Source organism: Arachis hypogaea, chromosome 11 (assembly GCF_003086295.3).
Source record: "Arachis hypogaea cultivar Tifrunner chromosome 11, arahy.Tifrunner.gnm2.J5K5, whole genome shotgun sequence".
In the NCBI taxonomy this organism is placed as follows: domain Eukaryota; kingdom Viridiplantae; phylum Streptophyta; class Magnoliopsida; order Fabales; family Fabaceae; genus Arachis; species Arachis hypogaea.
In genome coordinates this window covers 84,056,597-84,062,849 of record NC_092046.1, presented here as the reverse complement: position 1 = coordinate 84,062,849, position 6,253 = coordinate 84,056,597, and positions in this window count along the sequence as shown.

Genomic DNA, 6,253 nt, shown 5'->3' with positions numbered 1-6,253 from the left:
TTTCTTTTCTTTTTTTTTTTAAATAAAAGTATGTAAATGCAGATGCACGAAATGTACTAATAAAGAGAAGAGTTATTGAATAGGAAAACTAAGAATAAAGAAAAGAACGATCATACCATGGTGGGTTGTCTCCCACCTAGCACTTTGCTTTAACATCCGTAAGTTGGACGCTCCACTAGCTGAGTCTTCAGCTATGTGGGGATCTTCCAAGAGGAAGATCTCGAGCTCCTTGTTTTTCTTCATCCTCTCTCCATGGTACAGCTTTAAACGTTGTCCATTAACTTTGATAAGTTCAGAGCTTGAAGGATGACTTAGGTGAAAAACTCCGTACGGTTCGGCCTTCTCTACTTTGTATGGACCTTCCCATCTTGATCTCAACTTGCCTGGCATGAGCCTCAGTCGACATTTGTAAAGGAGGACTAAATCCCCAGGTTGGAACTCTTTTCTCTTGATGTGCTGATCATGTACAGCCTTTATCTTCTCCTTGTATAGTCTTGAGTTCTCAAAAGCTTCTAGGCGAAGGCTTTCTAGTTCTTGCAGTTGCAACTTCCTTTTAGCTCTGGCTTTCTCAATTCCCATGTTGCACTCCTTTACTGCCCAAAAGGCTTTGTGCTCTACTTCAACAGGGAGATGACAAGCTTTTCCATAAACTAAGCGGAAAGGACTCATCCCAATGGGTGTTTTGTATGCTGTTCTGTATACCTAGAGTGCATCTTGTAGCTTGGTGCTCCAGTTTCTTCTATGAGATTTGACTATCTTCTGCAAGATACGCTTTATCTCTCTGTTTGACACCTCGGCTTGCCCATTAGTCAGAGGATGGTAGGCTGTTGCAACCTTATGAATTATCCCATACTTCTTCATTAATCCTGTTAGTCTCCTGTTACAAAAATGGGTGCCTTGATCGCTCACGATTGCTCGTGGTGATCCAAAGCAACAAATAATGTGGTTTCTCACAAAGGAAACAACAGTGTTAGCATCATCAGTGCTGGTAGGAATTGCTTCCACCCATTTGGAAACGTAATCCACAGCTAACAATATATAAAAATAACCATTAGAATTTGGAAATGGACCCATGAAGTCAATGCCCCAAACATAAAAAATTTCACAGAAAAGCATAATTTGTTGAGGCATCTCATCCCTCTTGGATATATTACCAAATTTTTGGTAGAGGAAACAAGATCTACAAAATTCAGCACCGTCTCTAAAAAGAGTAGGCCACCAGAATCCACAGTCTAAGATTTTTCTAGCTGTTCTTTGAGGGCCAAAATGTCCTCCACTCTCAGATGAGTGACAGGCCTCTAAGATGAACTGGAATTCTGATTGAGGCACACACCGTCTAATTACCTGGTCAGTGCCACATCTCCATAAATATGGGTCATCCCACATATAATATTTAGACTCGCTTTTCAGCTTGTCTCTTTGATGCTTAGAAAAGTTTGGAGGAAAGGTGCGGCTAACTAGATAATTAGTTACAGGTCAGATACTGCTTGCAGGTTATCAAATGGGAAAATATCAGCTATATGAGTGGGGTCATCTGTAATGTGCTAAAGGCAACTCAAGTGGTCTGCCACTAAATTCTGGTTACCACTCCTATCCTTAATTTCCAAATCAAATTCTTGTAATAGCAGTTTCCAACATATAAGCTTTGGTTTGGACTCCTTTTTAGCTAATAGATACTTTAGAGCTGCGTGGTCTGAGTACACTACTACCTTCGTACCAAGTAAATAGGCTCGGAATTTATCCAGAGCAAAAACAGTAGCAAGAAGCTCTTTCTCAGTAGTAGTGTAATTGGACTGAGCGGCATCTAAAGTTTTAGACGCATAAGCAATAACAAAGGGGTCCTTACGTTCACGTTGAGCCAGTGCTGCTCCTACTGCATGGTTGGAGGCGTCGCACATTATTTCAAATGGCTGGCTCCAGTCTGGTCCTCTCACAATTGGAGCTTGAGTCAGGGCGGTCTTCAGCTTATCAAACGCTTGTTTGCAATCCTCACTGAACTCGAACTCAATATCCTTCTGCAGTAGGCTGGATAAGGGAAGTGCTACCTTACTGAAGTCCTTAATGAATCTCCTGTAAAAACCTGCATGGCCAAGGAACGAACGGACTTCCCTCACAGAGGAGGGGTAAAGTAAACTAGAAATAACATCCACCTTTGCTGGATCTACAGAAATGCCAGTATTAGACACAACATGTCCTAGTACAATACCTTGTTTTACCATAAAGTGACATTTTTCAAAATTTAATACAAGGTTTGTACTGACACATCTATCTAATACTCTAGATAATCCATCTAAGCAAAGGCTAAAGGAATCACCATATACACTAAAATCATCCATAAAAACTTCCATACAGTCCTCAATAAGATCAGAGAAAAGACTCATCATGCACCTTTGGAAGGTAGCTGGTGCATTGCACAAGCCAAAGGGCATTCTCTTGTAAGCATAAGTCCCAAAAGGACATGTAAAAGTGGTCTTTTCCTGATCCTCAGGAGCTATATGAATCTAGAAATAACCTGTTTAACCATCTAAAAAACAATAATGTGATTTACCTGACAGGCGATCCAGCATTTGATCAATGAATGGAAGAGGATAGTGATCCTTACGAGTGGCCTGGTTGAGGCGTCTGTAGTCAATGCAAACCCTCCAGGCGTTCTGAACTCTGGTTGCCATGAGATCTCCATGCTCATTCTTCACTGTAGTGACTCCAGACTTCTTGGGCACCACTTGTACTGGGCTTACCCATTCACTGTCTGAAATGGGGTAGATGATATCTGCCTCCAGTAGTCTGGTTACTTCCTTTTTGACAACCTCTAAGATAGTGGGGTTCAGTCTTCTCTGAGGTTGATGGACAGGTCTTGCTCCCTCTTCTAAAAATATCCTATGCTCACAGACTTGAGGTTTGATGCCTACTATGTCTGCCAAACTCCAACCGATTGCCTTCTTGTGCCTCCTCAGCACAATAAGTAACTGCTCTTCCTGTTGAGAAGTGAGTTCCCTTGCAATGATAACTAGAAACTTCTGCTCGTCTTCAAGGTAAGCATATTTGAGGTGTGGAGGAAGGGGTTTTAATTCTAACTTCTGATCATGGTTAGACTCTGGGTTGTCTGGAGCTGGTAACAATGGTAAAGCACTGTCATTGTCCTCTGAGAATGTCCCCACACTTGGACCTTGTCCTATGTACTTCTCTTCAAATTCCTCCTGGTGAACTTTAGCCACAGTTTCATCTATGATGTCACACTGGAGGATAGAATGATCCTCCGGAGGATGCTTCATAACTCCATTCAGATTGAAGATTACTACTCGGCCATCTATTTCAAAAGAGTATGTTCCTGAAAAAGCATCTAATTTGAACTTCGAGGTCTTCAGGAATGGTCTTCCGAGTAGGATTGATGATGGCTTCTCTGAGTCATTTTGGGGCATCTCCAGGATATAAAAATCAATGGGAAATGTGAGCCCCTTAATGCCCACTAATACATCTTTAGCAACTTCATCCACTGTAATAATGCTTTTATCTGCTAACACAAAACGAGCTGCCGACCTTTTTAAGAGAGGGAGCCTCAAAATATCATATATAGACAAAGGCATTATACTCACACATGCTCCTAAATCACACATGCAGTCAGAAAATACTACACTACCAATAGTACAATTAACCATACATGGACCTGGGTTACTACACTTTTCAGGTAAACCTCCCATTAAAGCAGATATGGAACTACCTAAAGGAATAGTTTCTAATTCATTAATTTTGTCTTTATGTATACATAAATCTTTTAGAAACTTTGCATATTTAGGTACCCGTTGGATAACATCAAAAAGAGGAACAGTTACCTCAACCTTTTTGAATATCTCTACCATTTTGGGATCAGGTTCCAGCTGCTTCCTGGGCTTCCTTGCAAGTTGTGAAAATGGAATAGGAGTGGTGTCTTCTGCAGTGTCTGCGCCCTTTGGTGCTTCCTCCTGTGGTTGAACTTTTTCTTTTTCAGCCATGTCCTGTATGTCCTCTTCCTCTTCAACATCTTCTATTTCCACTACCTCTTCAGCTGAGGCGTGTTCTGGTGGGCTTGGCTCCTCCTGATTCCTCTCCTGCAGTGTGGTTCCGGACCTTAGGGTGATGGCATTAATGCCACTCTTTGGATTGGGTAATGGTTGAGAGGGGATTCCACTGGAGCTCAAAGGCTAGTTATTAGAGTTATTCATTGATCTAATCTGTGAGGCAAGTGCTTGCAAAGTAGAGTTCAGACCATTTGGTGTAGCATAAAGGTTATTTTCCATGGTCTGTTGTCCCCGATCAATAGATTGTAGTAAGTTGTCATTAGAAGATGAAGAAGGATAAGTAATTTGAGAGGTCTACTGTTGGGTATTCTGTGGTCCTTAGGATTACCTCAGGTGAGGTGCTCTGTAAGGCTGGTTCTGGTTCTGCTGCCTGAGGTTGTTATTATTCCACCTCTGATTTTCCTGATTATCTCTGCCTCCTCTGTTGTTGTTGTCCCTCCAATTCTGGTTAGATTTGTCCTGCCATCCATGGCTGTAATTGCCACCTTGATTGTACCCTTGGTTGGGGCGGTCATAGAAGTTATGAGTGGCTGCCACGGTGTTGTCTTCCTGCTGGAGCTGCGGACATTCATCAGTATAATGGCTATAATCAGCACAAACTCCGCAAACTCTCTATGGGACTAACTATTGGCTTTGCTGTGGTGGAGAAGGTTGAGCTTGCTGAACTTGTTGTTGATTCAATTGCATCTGCTTCAGCAAGTTGGTCATTTCACAGATACTCTAAGTTAGAGCAGGAGTCTCTCTGCTAGAGGATACTTCTACAACGGCTTTTGAACGGCCTTGTTTCTGCCTGTGATTCCGAGTAGATTCAATTAAGTCGCTGATCAATTGCCATGCCTCATCAGTGGTCTTGTACTTTTTCATAGACCCATTGCTAGCACTTTCCAATGTGGTCTTATCTTGGGGCCTCATGCCCTGTGTGAGACGTAACCGAGTAACACTATCTTGTCAATCATATGGTGGGGGCATGCTTCCAGAAGATTATTGAAGCACTCTCAGTATTCATAGAGAGTCTCGGATTCGTCCTGAACGATCATGGAAATGTCTTTTCTCAGTTTATCAGTAACTTCAGCTGGAAAGAACTTTTCCAAAAATTCTCTTCTAAGTGTATCCCAGTCGGATACAGTTGCTGCGGGTTGAGTGTAGTACCACTCTCTTGCCTTTCCCTTAAGAGAAAACGGGAAAGCTTTCAACAAAATTCAAGTTTCATTTCCACCATCACGCCTGACAGTAGAACACGCTGCTTGAAAATCTCTCAGGTGCTTGATAGGCTCTTGAGCAGGCAAGCCATGAAACTTGGGCATCAAATTGAGCAGTGCAGTCTTTAAACGGTTGCATTGAAAAATCAGGGACTCCAGCCTCCTGGATAGTAACTCTTCTAGCTGCAGCCATGTCACCTGCACATAAATCAACCGAATCAGTAGAATGGAGGCTGGTTTCTTTCTCAAGTGACGTTTCGGATCCGCCTTCAGAGAGGACTAACTGACGCCGAGCTTGCCTTATTCGTGAAATAGTTCTTTTAATCTCAGGATCGAATACTGGCAAGCTTGAATCAGGAAGTGAACACGTCATCTAACGAAAGAAACAAGCAGCTCATAGTAGCAGGATAAAATAAAATGCAAATAAATAAATTTCAATTAATAACTTTATCACTCTATTGCAACTCCCCGGCAACGGCACCAAAATTGACGTGGTGGAAATTGGCGAGTCAAGAATTGTTATAAGATATGCGTTGCAAGTATAGTTCTTAACCAACCAGAAATCCGCTTATCAATTTAGAAGGGTGTCACAAAAATTTAAATTAAAATACTGGGAGTATGAATCCCAGGTCGTCTCCCAACGAGTTGTAGAAAGGTATGCTATTTTATTAATCAGATGTTTTCAAAATGGTTTGAATTGAATAACAGGAAATTAAATTAGAGAATTTATGTAAATTAAATAAAAGCCTTGACTGGGAGTAGATTAGCTGGAAGCCCTATTCTTGTTGGAGTACTCTCAAGATTAATTGACAATTGAAGGTTGTCCTGTTTAGTTATCCCTTACTAGGTAAGGGAAAGTCAAACAAGTTGGAATGCTACTTCTATTCACAAGTTCCAACCCACTCAATTAAAAGGGATTGGTGTTAGTGACTAGATAGTAATCCAACAATAAACCCAATTACAATTTTTCTTTTTGAGCATTCCAACTCAAGGGTTCCT